The 19158-nt window shown below is 41.2% G+C and overlaps 1 long non-coding RNA gene across 1 annotated transcript; it reads left to right on the top strand.

The window, feature by feature from the left end:
* Window positions 1–10239: 10239 nt before the first annotated feature.
* On the top strand, window positions 10240–12651 carry LOC141582590 (uncharacterized). The gene is made up of 3 exons (XR_012515461.1): window positions 10240–10339; window positions 10809–10937; window positions 12417–12651. It is a non-coding gene; the product is annotated as an uncharacterized LOC141582590 (long non-coding RNA).
* Window positions 12652–19158: the final 6507 nt, after the last annotated feature.

Genomic DNA, 19158 nt, shown 5'->3' with positions numbered 1-19158 from the left:
TAACACTGGCCACTTGGGAGGCTGAGGCAGAAGAATACCTTGATGCCAGGATGCAGAGGCGGCAATGAGCCAAGATTCCACCACTGCACTCTAGCCTGGGTGACAAAGTGAGACTCCATCTCAAAAATAAATAAATAAATAAATAATAAAAATAAAAAGACATTCTGTCCTTGAACTGGGCCAGGTTCTAGGTGATAGCATTGCAGAGCAAAAAGACTGAAGTCAGATAGATGTGGACAAAAATCCCAGCTCTGTCCCTTCAGTGTTATATGAGAGGTAGTTTAGTCTCTCTGAACCTTTACTTGTACATCTACATCTGATAATACCAACCTTGGAGGTTTGTTGTGAGAGTTGAGTGATTTGGTGTGTTTACAGTTGCCTGGCACCTCATAGAGATTCAAAATTAACTTCTTTATCTCCTCTGTTCCTTTAATAGTCTTTTCCTTCCACTATCCGCTATAGAGTTTCATTTTCAAATCTCACAAAATCCAGCTTCTTGAATCCCTAGCAGAAATAGTCTTTATGCTTTTCTTCCAAATCCCTAATAAGACTATCTAGAATCTCCAGGGATTTTTTTCTATTTTCTTCAACAAATAAAAAAAATAAAGGCGAGATGTTTTATTAGCTCCAGGTCCAGCTCCTCAGGCTGTAGAGGTGGTTTGGAGTCATGGGCAAGTACTATGGGGAGGAGGGGTTCAAGTGATCTACCTATGTTCTGGCTGCCTAACCTTATAATAAAATCTGGAGGGCTTTGGAAGTATCTGGGTCTATTCGCTCAATGACTGGATATGTTCAAATCTCTTCTTTTACTGCAGGCGATTGGCTATAGTTTTAATCTGGGCAAGACTGGGGAATCCTCAAGTAACTCTCCAGAGGTTTCTTGTGCTGGAATTGGAGGACTTTCCACACACACACAAAGGAAAGGAATGTGTGTTTAAATACCACCCTTGGGTGTCTTGGGGTTTTTATGCCCCTCCCCTGGGCCCCTTTACCTTGCCTCCTGAGACACAAGATGGATGAAATACTCATGGAAGAAACACAGCACTGGAGGAAGAGATAGCCAAGGATAAGCTTTGGGTACATCTACATTTAGGGAATTAGCAAAAAAAGAGACAATAGCCAAAAATGTGAGAAGTCAGCAAGTCTGGAGGAGAACCAGGAGAAAGCGACTCCATTTATCCTCCTTCTTCCAGAATGCCAGAATTGTCAGACATCATGTCTATATCTTGCTCTTCTGTCCTCTGGAGTCCTCTTCACCAGACAGTTAATTTCTTTAAAATGTTAAGTACTTCACCAATTGCTATAAACAGCCGTAAGGTGCATATCCAACACCCACTATGCAGATTAAACTATTAATATGGAGAAAAGGAGCAGCAGAAGAGATAATCAAGTTTAATTTGAATTTTCCCTAAGTAAAGCATAAGTCAGTACAGAGTGCTGTATCTTTATAGCCTCTGAAGACACCTCTTTCCAAGATAATTAGCTCCTTTTCTCTGGATATTAGCATTATCAGCTCCAGTGCCTCCTATTAAGAGATCTTTGTTATCCCAATTATTTCTAATATGGCTATGGCTAATTAAGAATTAACAGTTGAGGTCAAATAGGAAAGTGGTTGTACTTTTCCTGACTATCAGTTTCTTTATCTAAAATTATGGGTACAATACCACAGATCTTTCAGGGTTGTTGAGGAAATTAAATGATGTGTTTGTCCAGTACTTTGAATGGTCCTGGCATACATTAAGAACTTAATTATATGGTAGCTGTTACAATATAACTGGATGCACAAAACCATTGGAATGTCTATTTTTCTATCTCAAACACTTAGTATTTGCCTTCATAAAGCTTTCATTGAAATGAAGCCATACAAATAAGCTAGTAAAATATGTAAGCCAAGCCCAGTGGCTTATGTCTGTAATCCCAACACTTTGAGAGGCCAAGGCAGGAAGCTCTCTTGAGCTCAGCAGTTCAAGACCAGCATGGGAACATGGTGAGCCCTTTCTTTCTTTCTTTTTTTTTTTTTTTAACCAAAAGTCAAAAAAATTAGCCAGGAGGGATGGCACGTGACTGTGGTCCCAGCTACCTTGGAGGCTGAGGTGGGAAGATCACTTGAGGCTTGAGGCTACAGTGAGCTATGATCACACCACTACACTTCAGCCTGGGTGACAGAGCAAGACCCTATCTAAAAAATTAAATAAATAAACTTAAATATATAATATATAGATATATATATTATTATATATATTTTATATGTATATAGTATGTAGAGGGGATCAAAATATGCGACCCCGAAATGTGCCACTTTGGCACAAATATTACTTTATGCTGGAGGCATTTGTGATTCAATAGATGCAGAAAGAAGCCTTCCTAGACCTTCTCTTCTCTAACTAAAAGTGGAAACTTCTGAGAAATGAGGACTTTTATAAATCCCACCCCCAACCTTACCTTCCCCAGGGAAGTTTCATTGCTGTGAAGAGGACAGAATGTGAGTACCTTAGTTTCCCCATTTGCTTACCTTCCCACAGATGCCAACCTGGGAGGCCTAAGAAGCCTAAAACTTTATCCTTTGTCTAAGCATTTATCTACAAATTTATTCCTCTTTGTTAAGATGCTACATAAGCCCAAATTCCAACCACCCCTTTGAGTTACTCATCATCAGGTTTCTCTCATGTATTAATAAACTCTGTTTCTCTCCTGTTAATCTAAATTGTGTCAATCTAATTTGCAGGGTCCCAGCCAGAGAACCTAGGAGGGTAGAGGAAAAAGGTTTTCTATCCGTACAAATATGTGTCAAATGGTACAGAGCAAAATAAGGCATGGAAAATAGCTAAGGAATGTAGAAGAGGAGGATGCTAATTTAAAATGAGAAGGTGGGCAAGGCATGCTTCCAGTGAACAGTATTTTCCTCTTACTTATGCCTGAGGGCACCCTGAAGGTTATATTATGTTTCCTAATAAGGTTTTATTGTGGGCTTGTATGGCTTGCAATTGGCATTGAATACAGTTGGGTAAGCAGAGGATGACACTAAATATTGAGCATAGGAAAATGCACAGATTGCTGAAGAAGCACATAGGTGTGCCAGGCCTGGAATAGGATTGGCCAGATCATGAAATGCTTTCAGTGCTATGATTCCATGCTTCCTATGATGCACTCCAAGTCAGGAGGAGAAACAAAATCTTCCACTGCATTTCCGTAACAGCTGTTTCAAGATTGGACTCTAACTTTACACAGATTATTGGATCACAGAGAAATAAACAGAGGGGAACAATAAATCTAGAATCTATACTATCTAAAATGGTAGCCATTAGACACATGAGGCTATTTAAATCCAAGTTTGGTGGGACACCGTGGCTCACACCTATTATCCTGGCACTTTGGGAGGTTGAGGTGCGTGGATCACCTGAGGTCAGGAATTCAAGACTAGCCTGGCCAATGTGGCAAAACTCCATCTCTACTAAAAAAAAATTTTTTTTTAATTAGCCAGGAATGGCAGTGTATTCCTGTAATCCCAGCTACTCAGGAGGCTGAGGCAGTGAGCTGAGAGATTGAGCCACTGCACTCCAGCCTGGGTGACACAGTGGGAGTCCATCTAAAAAAAAAATAAAAATTAGATAAATAAATGAATAAATCTAAGTTTATCAAAAGAACATAAGGAAATCACTTCCTCAGCTGTACTGGTCACATGTGCTTAATAGCCATGTGGCCCAAGAGTGTAATAGCTACCTGTGGCTAGTTACTAGTGTAGAGATAGAACATTTCTACCTTGCAGAAAGTTTTATTGGACTGTACTGGCCTAGGTAATATTTTTAGAGTGATGCTACTCAATGTTAATATGTACATGAATTACCTGGTGATCTTGTCAAAAAACAGTTTGATTCATTAGGTGCAGAATGACTCATCAGGTGCAGATTCATTCATTCTGCATTTTAAATTAGCTACCTGGTGTTCCAATGCTGCTGGTTCACCACCATTTAGTAGCAAGAGCTTAGAGATTGCAGCTTGTTCTCCAGTGCTTCTAGAAAATACATGGTGCCCAGTGAGCTTCTGCATTTACTTCTTCCACATCCATTCAGGGTCTTACTACCTTGGAGGTAGAAGACCTGCAGTATATTATCCTCACTGTTCCATACTAGAGGTTCATCGCTTATGGCAAGTGCATAGACTAAAGACCTAAATGCTTACATTAAATTTCTGGCTTTAGCATTTATTAGCTGTGTGAACTTGAGCAGGTCACTTAACCTCTCTGTGCCTTAGTTTTCATAATCAAAACAGGAAAAAATAATACCTTAGAATGTTACCTGAAATTTTATAAGTAATCTATACATGTTAGCTATCATATTTATTAATCAAATAGGTTCAATTGCAAGGTTTATTTTCTCATGTATCTACTGTGTACTAGGAACTAGGGAAAACAGGTATGATCAAGACATGGTTCTTGACCTTGAAAAGCTCTCAGATAGGATTCCCATATGTCTGGCATTGGCATGAGTCTCTGGAAATGAGAATCTATGTATTTTGTTTAATAAATGAAATCGATGTCTTATGATGTTAGGTGGCACGTTTCTATGAAAATCAATGCTTCTCTCTTTTTTTTTTTGCTGAAACTTGAACTCTTTTTTATTTATTTTATTATTACTTTTTATTTATTTATTTATTTATTTTGAGATGGAGTTTTGCTGTGTCACCCACGCTGGAGTGCAGTGGTGCAATTTCAGCTCACTGCAACCTCCACCTCCTGGGTTCAAGTGATTCGCTTGCCTCAACCTCCTGAGTAGCTGGGACTACAGGCACATGCCACACCCCATCATTGCTTCTCTTAACTTGCTGCTTGGTGTTTCCTTTGATGTTACAGGACAACCCTGCTTGTAGCCTAACCAGGCAGATAAGGTACCTACATATGCAATAGGAAGATATGTCACCAGGCTCAGTCCCTGCACAATGTCACATTCAAGGAAAGACAGCATAGCAACCAATGTTATTCAAAGCAAATTTATGTTTTTGTGGGTTCCTTTCAAATCATGTCCCAAAGGATGCAATTTACAACTGAAAGCAGTGCTTTTAAAAATCTTTTTTTTAAGTTCCTTTCAATTTCCTTTCTCATTCTTTTTCCTACCAAATGTTTACCTGAAATCAAGTCTGTAATTCTTTCCTGCCTCTTTCCCTCTGTTTCCCATTCATGTGGTAGCCTGAAGCCTTGCCTCTCTCATATGCCCATCCCCTCACCCCCAAGCTGTTTCCCTTTCCTTCCTCTTCCTCCAGTCCTGATGTTCACAGGCCCCATTCCATTTCTACAAGCCTGCACTCCCAGCCTTTTCTACATCTTGCAATCTCTTGGGAGAGGAAATCTGGCTCCATTTCTCACTGCATCTGTATGGAAATCTGCCCATTTCCTGGTTAACAAGGGAGAGTCAGAAACAGACCCTGACAGAAAAAACTTATTCCTTCATAGAAAGGATCTTGGAAGATCCGGTATGCAGAATTTTCAGATGTCCCCTAGGATCCCCACCCCCATGGTGTATATGCCCTACATAATCCCCGAGTCTATGAACATGATGGATATTATTCCTATGATTAGGTTATATGAGGTGACACATTCACGTTAGAAAGAGAGATCATTCAAGGTGCACTTGACCTAGTCAAATGGGCTTTTTAAAAGCAGAAGTGTTTCTGAGGTTGGTCACTGAGGAAGAAGTCGGAGATGTGCTCTTGCTGGGCTAGAAGAAGTAACAACCATGTTGTGAACTGTCCATGAGGCAAGGAATGTGGGTGGGAGGTAAGAGAAGCCCCTGATAAGGAAACAGGGACCTCTATTCTACAACTTCAAGGAGCTGATTTTGCCAACAACTTCAATGACTTTGGAAGTTGATATGGTTTGGCTGTGTCCCCACCCAAATCTCATCATGAATTGTAGCTCCCATAATTCCCACATGTTGTGAGAGGGAGCCAGTGGGAGATAATTGAATCATAGGGGCAGTTTCTCCCATACTGTTCTCATGGTTGTGAATACATCTCACAAGATCTGATGGTTTTTTTCACTTGGCTATCACTTCTCTTTTGTCTGCCACCATGTAAGATGTGCCTTTCACCTTCTGCCATGATTGTGAGGCCTCCCCAGCCATGTGGAACCATGAGTTAAACCTCTTTTTCTTTGTAAATTACTCAGTCTGAGGTATGTCTTTATCAGCAGTGTGAAAACAGACTAATACAGAAATGGATTTTTTTACCCAGAGTATCAAAAAAGAATCACAGCCTGGATGACACCTTGATTTCAGCCTTGTGAGACCCTGCAAGGGGAACCCATCAGTGCCGTCGCTGGACATCTGACCTATGCAACTGTGAGCTAGTAAGTGGGTGTTGCTTTGGACCTCTAAGTTTGCCATTAATTGTTACCTAGCAATAGAAAGTCAACATAGAGGGAGAGTAAAGACAAATAGGATAAGAAAGCTGTTATATGAATGATTTCCGATTCTGTTGGAGATGAAAGTATTACCAGTCACACAGAGCAAGGGCTAGGGGCTAGATGAGCTGCACTGATGGTAGATGCTGATAGAAGCCTGTGGAGGGGACCTTGTGGCCTAGGACAGCAAGAAATGTTCCATAGGAGAGATGGAGCACATACCAGTGACAATGGGAAGATTTTGTAGCTGGAGAGAACAGGGAAAGCCTTTGGGTAAAGAGAGTGATTTAAGCAAAATTGTGTGAGCAGAAACATGCAAGAGGTGCTATATGAAGAGTGAGTAGGCTGCTACCAATCCCATCTATCTTCCCTGTCTGACTTGATTGCAGCCATTCCAGACATTTCCCTGAATATGTTATGCATTTTCACATCTCCAGGCATTTGCAGAGACCCCTTCTTCCGCCTATAACTCCCTTTCTGCCTTCCTCCCTTGTCTTTCAAGACCCAGCCCAAGACTATAGTTCCCAGTCTCAGAAAGGTGAATCCCAAGCCCATGTTTTCATGGCTCATAAATAGAATCTGAGACTTCAATAGACTTGTTCTTTCTACTTTCCCACTTTTAGTAAAGAAAGGAAAGAAACTCTTTGCTAGGTCAATAATCAACCTCAAATTTATCCTTTTGCTCTAATTCTCATTTCCAAATGGCAGGCTTTCTTACAGTGGGGCACACCCACCAGGCTGGCCAGGCTGGCAGCCCAATTCTGTAGGAGCCCTTGGCTGTGAATTTATACAGCAGCTGGAACTGTAAGGAGCTTCCCGAGGCTCCCCAAGAGAACTGGAGGGCCCCAGGCTCTTCCCACAGCATTCTTGATCATGTTCTCATTTCCTCCTCCAGAAACGTGGGGCTAAAATAAGCCCAGAAGCTGAGGAAGGGCTGAGTCAGACCCTCAGAGTGGAGCAATCACTGCGTGGCTGCTCCTTGTAAGAAACATCCCGTTGCGCCTGAGTTGTTTATTGCCAAGAGCTGTAAGTGAAAAATGAGCTCTCCTAAGACAGGCTGGGAGGAGGCTCCTCTTCCTGGAGATGGCACAATGCTTAACAGCTTGGAAATGTTCTGTGCCAGTATAAAAGGAGTGGCATACATCCCTTGGAGCAGAAAAGCCTGGTGAAAAAGGGGAAGGAGCTTGGGCTGGAAGCCAAGTGGCATGAGGGTTAGTCTCAACTTCATTGCTTACTAGGAACATCAAATGAATGATACCCTTACCTGCTCAGAGTCTCCCTTTTCTCAGTTGCAAGATGAAAATGTAAGCCCAGATTATGTTAAGAGTTTTTTTTTTCTGGGCCAGGCTTTCTTTCAGTTTGTGCAAGCAGCAATCCAAATGCCAGGTCTCCAAACTCACTCTCAGACCCTGAATCATGTGAGCTGTTAATGGTGGAGAAAGGAATTCCATTATGGCCTATGGGAGCCATTGCTTCATTGAGTCAGATTCAGTCAGCACCCACTGATCAGGCACCTCTGCTGTCCAGCATCTGAGAAATGGCTGGGGATACAGAGGTGAAAAAGACAGGGTTGCTTCAGTAACTCATCTTCCAGCAGGTGAGAGTATCAGTAGAAAATGTGGACAAAACAAGAAGATGACCAACAACACAAACTGCTAAGCCCTGAACGAATGATCTGGGCAGGTAGATCAGAATGAAGAACGGTTCACAAGAGTCCAGGTGAGAGTGAGTTTCAGCTGGAAATTCAATTCTGTTACTGTTAGGTTGGTACAAAAGTAATTGCGGTTTTTGCCATTACTTCTTTTTTTTTTTGAGACAGAGCCTCGGTCTGTTGCTCAGGTTAGAGTGCAGTCACTTGATCTTGGCTCACTGTAACCTTTGCCTCCCAGATTCAAGTGCTTCTCCTGCCTCAGCCTCCTGAGTAGCTGGGATTACAGGCACCATCACACCCAGCTAATTTTTGTGTGTTTTGGTAGAGACAGGGTTTTGCCATGTTGGCCAGGCTGGTCTCAAACTCCTGACCTCAGGTGATCCACCTGCCTCAGCCTCCCAAAGTGCTGGGATTACAGGTGTGAGCCCCCGCACCCGGCCACACCATTACTTTTAAATAGCAAAAACTGCGATTACTTCTGCACTAACCAAATATATTTTTCCCATCTCAATAAAGTTTTATTGAGAAAAAGGTCAGAAAGAAATGACTAGAGAGGTCAAAATTTACTTTCTTCAGATGATCTAACATTTTAATGTCCATGTAGTTTTTCCCAGACAGCAAGAATAATTCAGGGTTGGTTTTCATCCCAATGTTTCTGCATACTTGAGAGAAAAACCATTCACACATAGTGATGGGGGCCACTGAACTGAAAAAACTTCCAGTGCAAGAGTAAGAGACTAAATCATTACTGAAGAGTTCAGGTCATATTTCGATGATACTCTTTCTCTCTCAGATTCACAGTCAGCACTTCCAAAATGTCTTTCAAACATTTTTTAAAAATTATTAATTACATTTGCATTTTAAGCCACAATTAAAGTAAATGTTAAGATGTAATGACATATTTTAATATTTCCAAATATCACACTGGGTGCAATGGCTCATGCCTTTAATCTCAGCACTTTGGGAGGCCAAGGCAGACAGATTGTTTGAGCTCAGAAGTTCGAAAGCAGTATGGGCAACATGGCAAAACCCCATCCCTACAAAAATTAACTGGGAGTGGTGGCATGCACCTGTAATCCCAGCTACTTGGGGGACTTGAGGCAGGCTTACTGGAGCTCAGGAGCTCGAGGCTTGCAGAGAGCCATGTTCATGCCACTGCACTCCAGCCTGGGTTACAGAGCAAGACTTGGTCTCAAAAAAAAAAATCATTTAAAAGGCTACATTTAGTCAGATTCAGTGGCTCATGCTTTTAATTCCAACACTTTAGGAGACTGAAATGGGAGAATCACTTGAGGCTGGGAGTTTGAGACCAGGCTAAGCAACAAAGCAATACCCTGTCTCTACAAAAAAAATTTTTTTTAATTAGCTGGGCACAGTGGCACATACCAGTAGACCTAGCTACTAGGGAGGCTGAGGAGGAAGGATCACTTGAGCCTAGGAGTTTAAGGTTACAGTGAGTTATGATTGTGCCACTGTACCCCAGAATGAGACCCTGTCTCTAAAATAAATGAATATAGGCCTTAAAGGCTTCATTAGTTTTATGATTTTCTCATTGGGATTTTTTTTTTGTTTGCCATCAACTTTTTAGTTCAAAGCTTAAAAAATGAATTAAAATAATCAAAATTTGAGACATCATGCCTACAGAAAATGAATAAAACAGAAGACCGAATAATATGTACTACATTATATATTTATAAAGCAAACACTATACAGCTACCAGTCAGGTTCTATGGTTCTATAGATTCCCTCTATTTTCATCTAAATTCATCTAAATTATGTGTATGAAATTTGTAACTGTAACTGTAATGTAGCACATAAAGCACCTAGGGTGCTTCCTGCTATACACCCAGTACTCAGTAGGTAGTCATCCTAATTGTGAGTAACTGATTCATTCAACAAACATCCACTGAGTATATATTATGTGCCAGCTTTGTATCAAGCACTGGAGAAAGAAAAATTACTAGACATAGTGCCCCATTCCAGCACCACAAGGGAGACAGACACATGTAACTGAAAGTGATTATAGCTCAAGTTGGTGGAGAGCTCTGCCTGGTGACCCCCAGGGAATAGAGGAAACAGTGGTTCATCTGCAAAAGGAGGAGTTTGCCAATGAGCACAAGTTAATGACACATAAGTAATTGCCACCACAAGTAATGACAGGAGCAAAGGCACAGAGACCTGGGTGAGCAGGTTCATCTCTGTGCACAGTGGGGCAGGCAGGTTCGGGTGTTGGGGGATGGATCAGGAAAAAAGTTGGACTTTTTCTTTGGGAGCATGGGAACTAGGAGAATCATGTAAGTACATCAAATCTATGGCAAAGATTTTTCTCACAGTGGGGTAGAAGTTTTGGGCTTGTTTAGAAATACTTACCTCCACATAGTAATAATAATAATTACTACTATTATTATTAGCAATTATACTACTGCTGCTGAGCCTCCTGAGCATTGTACATGTCTTATGTCATTTATCACCACAAAAATCCCCTGAGGTGTCTACTGTTATTACTGAGAGGCAGTAGGATTTAATTATTATGAATGCATGCTCTGAAGCTAGGTTATTTGTATTAAGGTCCTGGCCCCACATTTAGGCAAGTAGCTTAACTTCCCCATGACCCAGTTTTCTTATCTTTATAATGAGGTAATAAAAGTGCCAAGCTGATGGGGTTGTTGAAAGGACTTAATAAAATTCTACCTGTGAACTGTTTAATATCTGCCCAGTACATTGTGTTTAACAAAGGTTGCCTCTTATTGACCCATTTCACAGAGAAGAAAACAGGCTGGAGGAGAGGAGGTCACATTTCAAAGGTCACATGGCCAGTAAGTTGAAGGTTTTGGATTCAAACCCAGGAAGTCTCAACACAGAGCCCCATCTCTTCACCATCTAACAAGCCAGGTTTGGTTGCTAAAGTTGGGATTATCTCTGGCAAACTTTTGACATGCTTAACTCTGTTTCAAAGACTTTGTTTTTTTTTAAATTAAAAAAAAAATGTTGGCTGGGGGTGGTGGCTCACACCTGTATCCCAGCACTTTAGGAGGCCGAGGTGGCTGGATCACCTGAGGTCAGGAATTCAAGACCAGCCTGGCTAACATGGTGAAACCCCATTTCTACTAAAAATACAAAAAATTAGCCAGACATGGAAGTGTGTGCTTGTAGCACCTGTAACCCCAGCTGCTCGGGAGGCTGAGGCAGAAGAGTTGCTTGAACCTGGCAGACAGAGGTTGCAGTGAGCTGAGATCATAACCATTGCACTCCAACTTGGGCAAAAAGAGTGAAACTTTGTCTCAAAAAAAAAAAAAAAAAAAAAGGTTAGCAGACAGGATCTGGCTATGTTGTCCAGGCAGGAGTGGAGTGACTATTCATAGGAATGATCATGGCACACTGCAACCTGGTACTCCTGGACTCAAATGATCTTCCTGTCTTAGCCTCATGACTAGCTGAGACTACAGGCATGCACCACCATGGCTGATTCAAGGACTTTCTTCAGTCATCCCCTGCCAAAATGTCCAGCCAGAGGGGGATGAGGAAATGTTAATCTATTTGGTTATTGCTACCTGAAGGAAACATTAATTAGTTAATTAATGGATTTTATCAAACATTTATCCACTTACTTATATATAGTTTCAATGTTTGTTGCCTCCAAATCTCATGTTAAAATGTGATCTCCAATGTTGGAGGTGGGGCCTAGTGGAAGCGGGAGGTGTTTGATTCATGTGGGCAATTTTCTCATGAATGGCTTGGTGCCCTCCCTGCAATAATGAGTTCACTGGAGATCTGGTTGATTAAAGGAGCCTGGCACCTCCTCCTCTCCTTCTTGCTCCCACTCTTGTCATGTCACACCAGCTGCTCCACCTGTACCTTCTGCCATAATTGTAAGCTTCCTGAGGCCCTCACCAGAAGCATGCTTCTTGCACATTCTATAGAACCATGAGCCAAATAAACCTCTGTTCTCTGTAAATTACCCAGCTAATCCTTTATGGTAATGCAAAGTGAACTAACACACTTACTCATCCCCTAAGTGTTCAGCATCAAATTTTGTCATTTCATATAAATTATTTCAGATACTGTCCACCACCAAAAGTGTCTGACTGTTCTCATTTTCTAAGTGGTGATATTGATGCTCAGAGGAGTTAAATAATATGTCCAAGGCCAGACAATTGCTGTTGACTTTCCAGTGTCTACCCCACACTATCTGTAGGGTGGAGCCTGATTAATGTAAGCTAGTCACAGAAATCACATCTCCATTTCCAGTGGGAGAATTCTGACCTAAGCCAATTAGTGCAGAGCATCTTGCCAGCTGTAAGGATTAGTTCAGAAATGAGCAAACATTTGAATAAAAATGGTACAAGGGGAAATTTTCTGGGGCTTCTGCAGATATTGTCCTCATTCTCTAGAGAAAGCATCAGCAGGAGACAGTTGATCCTTTGATATTGCTGTGTGTGGATTTGAGGTCTGGGGATGCTGCAGCCACCTCACAATCACCTTGTGTGTGACACTAGTGCAGGGGTGGGAATGGCTGGGAGAATCACAGAGACCACTGGATAAAGCCAATCCTGAAGCTTCTGGCTCTGTGGGCCAACAGATGTCCTTATTGTCCCAACAGTCTGAGTAAGAATTTCTGCACAGCTCGCAAAGTGCAGAACTTGGTTCCAAGTGCAAGCCTAAACTGGGGCTACTCCCCAATTCGTGCCTTCCTACCATGCCCGGCTGCAGACATGGTTCTTCTATTCAAGTTATTTATCATTTGGCAGGAGGTTTTTGGCATTCTGCTATAGCGGCAGATTTGGTCATCATGAGTCACAATGCCAAGCTGATGGTGGTTTGAGTCATTGTTTTTCTGTTGGTCTATTTCTTTCATAATAAATCTGTATTGCTTAGATAATCAAAACAGCAAAGGGAAAGATTTCATGTGAGGCAGAGGTAAACAAAAAAGCTCTGCTTTTAGGAGGTTTATGTAAAGATTAAGCTGTATGATGTGTGTTTAGCATGCTTTAAATAATCCTAAACTGGGTGAGACCCAAGGCAGATAAAAGACTGAGCCTTTTATCACACCACTAGGCACAGGTGACTTTTGAAACCTCTCAATTAATTAGGAGAAGCTTGCTGTAGTTATTCTCAAACCTCTCTAATTTTCCCAAGTGAATGTATGAGGGCTGGGTTGAGAAGAGATGGGAGAGGTGGTAAGAATCCTCTGAAGCCCATTTCTGGAATCTCGGTTTCTCAGGATCCCTGCTTCCTTGGTGGTTTTCCTTTCTGCTCTCCTGCAAGTGTCCCTACTGAGCCTCTGACTCCCTAGGACTGGCCCCAGCTAACCCTTTGTTGCTAAGGATGTATCATCTTGCTGGGCTTTACCAAGTGCATTAATAAAACAGCTTCTATGATTATAACCACACAAAGATAGGCAAGGAAAAAGCCCTAATATGGAAAGCAGAAACCCACTCTCCAGCTGGAGCCCAACTCCTGGCCCTCCCACCCCCAAAGGCATAGGCTAAGGTTCCTTTATACTCACTGATTAGATTAATTTCAGTCTCATTGAGAATTCCCTCCTCCAGCCTCACTTACCTGTTGTTGTTTCTAACCTCAAAAAATGTCATGGCAACAAAGATCAGAGGAAAGATCGCAGTGTCTGGAGTCAGAGACATATGCATTTGCATCCCAGCTCTGCCTCTTTCTAGAACTCTGATTTTGAGCAGGTTGCTTGAGGTCAGCTCCCTCATCTGTAGGTTATGATGAATTAAATGATGCAAAAGAAACCTTACAAATGCATGAAATTACTGAGGAATTTATGTACTTTTGGAGGAATTATGAGTTAGGGAAGCAAGAGGGATGCCTTTATTTTCTCTCAGGGTTGAGAATGGAAGGCAAGGAAAAGTGTTATAGCTGAGGGAACAGACAGTGTAAGTAAGGCCTGGGGACAAATAAAGTTCAATGTAGCTGGAATGAAGAATATGGGAAATAAATTAAGGCTGGAGAGCTGAGGGTAATCTACATAGTTCAAAACCATATAAGGACTTGACACATTATCCTAAGAGAAGGGAGGGGTCATTGAAGGGTTTTAAGCAAGGGAATAGCTTGACATGTGTTTTTGAAACTTTACTGTGCCTGTGTAGAGAATAGATTGCAGGGGGTCAAGGCTAGAGATGGCAGCCCAGTTAGAAGACTGATGAACTAGGCCAGAGGATGGGTGGTGGCCTGAACCAGTGAGACAAAAGTGGGATTAAGAAAAGTAGATGGCGGTGCCACTTGCGATGGCTCCAAGGAAGTTAGTTAACCTCAATTAAATCACTTAACCTTCACTGAGTTAAGTCTCAGGATTTTTTCCCATTGTTTATGGAGAACACTAATAGTATCTGCATCCTAGAATTTTCAGGGGATTAAATGAGAGAATGCATATAGAGCACATAGCGCAGCATCTGCCACATCATAAGCACTGACAAGGTGGAAGTGACCATTGCTAGAAGTGGAAGTCATGTTGGCAAATATCACAGGGTGCATTCAGAGCATGCTGCTTAAATGAATGAAATAAGTGAATAGACAGTGTGTGCAAGAAAATGCCCTTTTCAAGACTGAAATCTTGTTTAAAAGGTATAAATAGTACTGGCGAGAAAGGACATAGAGAGTTGGGGGAGGGGAGTTGTCTAAAGAGGTCAATGTGCTCTCTTGGTGAGCTCTTCTGAGAGTTAGGGCACAAAAAGAATGTGTCCAAATGGTGAACAGGTGGGGCAGGCAAGCTGGAATCCTTTTGAAGAGGGTCAGGAAACAAAAGGCTGTAAGCAGCACAGATGTGTGAAAAAGCTATTTTTAGTTTGGTACAAGAAGCCTACAAAAGAAGTACAACCCCTAACCCTAGTCCTCTTTGCCTCTGTCATCTCTACCAGAGAAATCAATCATCATGTCAGGAGGGCAGGGGTTAAAATTGGTCAGAGGAAATAAAAGTCCAAAAGAGATGAAGATACAGTGAGAGAATGTCGTCCTCTATTAAATGCATTCAAGTCTCATTGCTCAGACAAATAACATGTGAGGGTTCAACTCAAAATATGAATGTTTTGTTGTTTTTGCAAGTTTTAAAGGAATATATACTCATTTTTAAGACTAAAACTATCAATAGAAACTATTTTGAGCACCAACTATATGGCAGGAAGTAGGCCTAGAGCTTTGCATGTACTTATGTCATTTAATTATCACCCAAACTTATTGTATACATATAATTACTTACCCATTCTACAACTAATGAGCCCAAGACCGAGAGAGCATAAGTGACTCTCCCAGAGTCATGCAGCTAGTTCTATGACTTGCTCATTTGGACAAGTTACTTAATCTCCTTAAGCCTCAGTTGGTTCAACTCTTACAGAGGATAATGACCTAACTGGCTTGGCTGACTCGAGTTTCCAGTCCTCTCTCCCAGTAGACTGAAGTGTGCCTGGACATTAGAACCACACTCTCATTCAAAACCTTCTTTTATATATATATATATATATATTTTATTGCATTTTAGGTTTTGGGGTACATGTGAAGAACATGCAAGATGGTTGCATAGGTACATATATGGCAATGTGGTTTGCTACCATCCCTGTCACATATATCTGGCATTTCTCCCCATGTTATCCCTCCCCAACTCCCCACCTCCACTGTCCCTCCCCTAGGTCTCCCCAACAGACCCCAGTGTGTGATGCTCCCCTACCTTTTTTTTTTTTTTTTTTTTTTTTACAACTTAATAACTTCATGTCTTCAGGCAAGTCACATAGCCATGTGCCTCAGCTCCTTTTCTGCAAACTGGGTACCTTAGTAGTGACAATGGGCTGTTGCAAGGATTAAATTAGCTAATACAGGCTAAATGCTGAGAATAGTACCTGCCGTCTCATAGCTAATAGCTGATATTAATATAAGTGGTAGCAGTAGTATTTCTATCGTGTTTTCTTAGGACAACATAACTTATCCCAGCAAGGTTCATTAGAAGAAAAAGAATGGATTTTCAAGGGCAGGCAGATCTCTTCTGAGAATTCAAGGAGCTCACAGCTGTAACACTCAGAATAGTGCCTGGAAAATAGTCAAGCTTATGTCCATGTTTAGTCATTATTATCTATAAATTCTGTAACACAAGCTCTTAACTTCTATTTGCTACTTCTTCACACTACATTATCATACCTAAAAAAAACCTCATCATCCAGAGACAGATATTGTTAATAGTTTCATGTATGTCTTTCTTTACTTTTGAAGAGACTACATAAATGTTTTTATATGCCATGTTTATGTTTAACTGAGTTAAACACAGTGGGTGTGAACTCCGGCATTGGCAGATAGTAGATCTGTGGCCCTAGGGAGGTAACTTCACTTGCCTGAATCATAGCTTCTTTATCTGAAAAATGAGGATAATAGTCATATTTTCTTATCTGCAAAATGAGGATAATAATTTCATAGTGGTAGTGAGGACAAAATAAAGCATTTTAGGGCACTTAGAACAGAACCTTGTCACATACGCTTGAAAAAGAACTGGTAATTTAAAATAGATGTTTGACACAATGGCCAGAGGCATCCTTATAAATCAGATTGTGTTACTTTTCTGTTTAAACTCTGAAATTCTCTTATTGTGTTTGGAATTAAATTAATATGCCGAGGCCGGGTGCAGTGGCTCAAGCCTGTAATCCCAGGACTTTGGGAGCTGAGGAGGGTGGATTACAAGGTCAAGAGATCGAGACCATCCTGGTCAACATGGTGAAACCCCGTCTCTACTAAAAATACAAAACATTAGCTGGGCATGGTGGCATGCGCCTGTAATCCCAGCTACTCAGGAGGCTGAGGCAGGAGAATTGCTTGAACTCACGAGGCGGAGGTTGCGGTGAGCCGAGATCACGCCATTGCACTCCAGCCTAAGTAACAAAAGTGAAACTCCATCTCAAAAAAAAAAATTAATATGCCTTACCTTGCTCTATGTGAAGCGTTTTGCTGGCCTGAAAAATGTTATTTCATTTTCTACTTAGTTCAGAACTGAGGGAGATACAGATGAATGTTTGGTGTGTGTGGTTTAAATCTGTGGCATAGTAGGTATTTTGAACTAAATTGTATCCTTCCCAGCCAAATTAATATGCTGAAGCTCTGATCCCCCAATATGACCATATTTGGAGGTAGGGCCTTTAAAGAGCCGAAAAATATTCCAGTTGCAGTCCCAGCATATGGAGACATGAGAAGTGGGGGCTATAAATTATCCTACTAAGAATCTACAAGGCCATGAAGGAGGAACCCTAATTCAGTGTGACTGGTGTCCTTCTAAAGAAGAGAAAAGGCTGGGTCTGGTGGCTCACACTTGTAATCTCAACACTTTGGGAGGCTTAGGTGGGCACACAAGGTCAGGAGATTGAGACCATCCTGGCCAACATGGTGAAAACCCATCTCTACTAAAAATAGCAAAAAATTAGCTGGGCATGGTGGCCCACCTGTAGTCTCAGCTACTCAAGGCTGAGACAGGAGAATTGCTTGAACCCAGGAGGCAGAGGTTGCAGTGAGCCAAGATTGTGCCACTGTACTCCAGCTTGACGATGAAGTGAGACTCCATCTCAAAAAAAAAAAAAAAAAAAGGAAAAGGAAAGAGAGTTACCAGGAAAATGCCTAGCGGCCTCTCAAACTCTCACGTCTACTGAAGTTCATATATCTTCTTGCTGTTTCCAAAGGAGCAGTGATTCTCTCTTTCTCTCTCCCTCTATTAATCATCTATCTACCTAGTTATCTTCCTACTTACTTATCTAATTTAGGTCTTCCAAAACTTGGGTAAATTCCTCAAACTGGCAGACTCTAGTTTTCAGAGATTCTGGGATATGTGACTCTCAGTCACAGGTTTCTGACCCCTGTGATACATGGAAGATCATGGAAGGGAGGATGACGTTTAGTTGCTAACACAGTCTGGTGCAGATTCTCAGAGTAAAGGATGCTGGACAAACACCACCTATGCTACCTTGAGTCATAGATATTGCGAATATTTCTCTCACATTATTAACTTTTTTTTTTAACATGTAAGCATTCTAAGGAAGCTTAATCTGTTTAAGCAGTTTAGGGGGTCTTGGAGACATTGAGGAGATTAGGGAGGATCTGGATAAAGAAAAATATTTTTATTTCCAAATAGAGAAAGAAAATGGAAGTTATAAACTATAGGTTGGTGAACTTGGTGGAAACTCTGGGAGAGTTTCTAGATGGCAACATCAAGAAGATGGTATATGAGGACTTGGAAAATAAAACTGCTCACAAAAAGGCATCAGACATTTACAAAGAACAAATTGTACCCCAAATCACCTTATTTATTTGTTTGTTTTTATATGAATGACCGAGGGGACTACTGAACACATGGAGCATGTGGATTTTCATGAAGCATTTACCAAAATCTCATTAGGTCTCTGTGAACAAATGGCAAAATACAGGTGGCACTACTGCTAAGTGGTATCATACTGAAGGACTGTATCCTGAGAATGTGACTAATGGACACAGGACAGTCTGGAAAAATGGTCTCCTTAAGGAGTCCTGTTTGCTTTTGTCCGGTTCAACGTTTTTATCATTATTTCCTTTGAGAGTAGTGATGGCTCTCTAATCAAATCTGAGGATGCACCACGGCAGAGAGATAGGATAAATAAATTGTATAATACAATTAGGATTCACTAAACTATCAATAGGCAGGCATGAAGGGCAGAAGGAACAAGTTGAATTATACTAGAAATAAATCTAGAACATTGCTTCTAGACCTCAAACATACAATGAGGGGAAGTGAAAAAATAATTTTAAAAAATTTTTTAAAAAGGGGGCTGAGGCAGTGCGTGGTACTGACAGCTGAGCCGGCTCACAGCCTCCCAGCCCCCTTAAAATATAAATAAATAATAAAAAAATAATAATGAGGGGAAGTGAGGGGGGTGGCTTAAGAGCAGATTCTGAAAAAAGACTAAGGTCTTGTTTTTATTGTAAGCCACCTTAGATTCTTGGACCATATGGAACTGACAAAATACTAACATGACACTTTGGGTTGCATTTATAGTATTGCTTTGAATAGAATAATACCAGGCACATATACATGCTCAACAGATACTATGTAAAATAGTGTATGAGTTAAGGTGTCTTCTGGAGTATTATGTTTGATGCA

The sequence above is a fragment of the Saimiri boliviensis genome, chromosome 21 (genome assembly GCF_048565385.1).
Source record: "Saimiri boliviensis isolate mSaiBol1 chromosome 21, mSaiBol1.pri, whole genome shotgun sequence".
NCBI classification, from domain to species: Eukaryota; Metazoa; Chordata; class Mammalia; order Primates; family Cebidae; genus Saimiri; species Saimiri boliviensis.
The sequence above is the reverse complement of the archived record's forward strand: the minus strand, read 5'-3'. Positions and strand labels throughout refer to the sequence as shown.